The 1,362-nt window shown below is 32.2% G+C and overlaps 1 pseudogene; it reads left to right on the top strand.

The window, feature by feature from the left end:
• Positions 1-422: 422 nt before the first annotated feature.
• LOC122122668 lies at positions 423-519 on the top strand (annotated as a pseudogene).
• Positions 520-1,362: the final 843 nt, after the last annotated feature.

Here is a 1,362-nt window from a genome sequence, read left to right as displayed (position 1 = left end):
AGAATAAAGGGTCAGGTAGACATTTGTGCCAATAAGACCTCACTAGGGAAAATGTCAGCTGCAGAAGGTTAGAAGTAGCTCTTAAGCAAGGCTTACTTTGAATCCATTAGCTCCACAAAGGTAATTCAGTTGGATCAATTAGTACATGAAAAAGCCATCACCTTTGGACCTAGCAATAAATTATCGAAAGTATGATCAAATTCCAAATGAAAAAGACTTAAAATTGTCATTGACAAAAAAATTTGCAAATGTGAGCATTAAGATGAACAATATATTTTTTTCCACTATTCACAGAATTTTAGGGAAATAAGATCAGTAGCATTGTCAGGAACAATATAGTTTCCTTATTACAAATAGGGAACCGTGGATATAAGTCTGTATAAAGATTGCATCATTAGCTACTTAAATTTAGAAGATACTACATGCTTCAGCAGCACGTATTCCCAAATTACAATACAGAGATTAACATGGCAATTGCAAAAGGATGATATGAAAATTTGTGAAGTATTCTGTATTTTTCATTCTTCAGATGCAAGAAATGAAAAACAGTTATTAAAAAGTTGATTACAAAATAACAAGTGTAACAACACACGTAATTCATATAATTAAATTTAGTTTGACATCAGTGTATTAAATCTTCACCTCAGAAAGGCGTTTAAATACCATAAACTTTACAAAACTTTTGAAATTAGACAACATTGTCATTTTATCCCAATGAAAAATAATATTAAGACCGAGGAAAAAAAGGAATCTAAAACTTTCTATATGGAATACAATCTGAAAGACACATTATACAAACATAGAATATTTTAAAATATTCTTTTTCAGACAAGCACCAGAAATATTTTAGTTTCTGTACTATTCATTTAAACGGATAAATTAAAATTATTTCTGATTAAAATTTCAAAAACTCTGCAGAAATCATTATACATGTATACAAAAACTCTTGAATATATTTTGACATCTAATGCAGGCAATTCACTTGGAAGAATTCCACGGAATTCATGAATTTTTACAGTAAGTATTGGTGTTGCCGGACGCTGGTGGCTCAAACTATAAAAAGAATTTTGAGGTATTACCAGTTGTAATAGACTCAGACAGTCCTACCACTATAAAGGCCATGACAAAGGTCTCTAAAACAAGTTAATAAAGGACAGAGGATTGCCCAAATACTTTTACTCTGATATCTAAACTTGCCTAATCCCACACTGACTCAAAACAGAAAAGGAGGGTTTGGCACCACAGATACTATAGCCTGGGTTCAGGAAATTACAGATAAATGGCCTTACAAGGCCATTAAAGTCAATGGAAAACAAATGACAGGACTCTTAGACACAGGAGCTGAGAGATCCTGTATTGCTG

This window comes from Dipodomys spectabilis, unplaced genomic scaffold (assembly GCF_019054845.1).
Source record: "Dipodomys spectabilis isolate Male_0828 unplaced genomic scaffold, ASM1905484v1 ptg000214l, whole genome shotgun sequence".
NCBI lineage: Eukaryota > Metazoa > Chordata > Mammalia > Rodentia > Heteromyidae > Dipodomys > Dipodomys spectabilis.
Note: the sequence above shows the minus strand (reverse complement) of the source record. Positions and strands in the feature narration are given on the sequence as shown.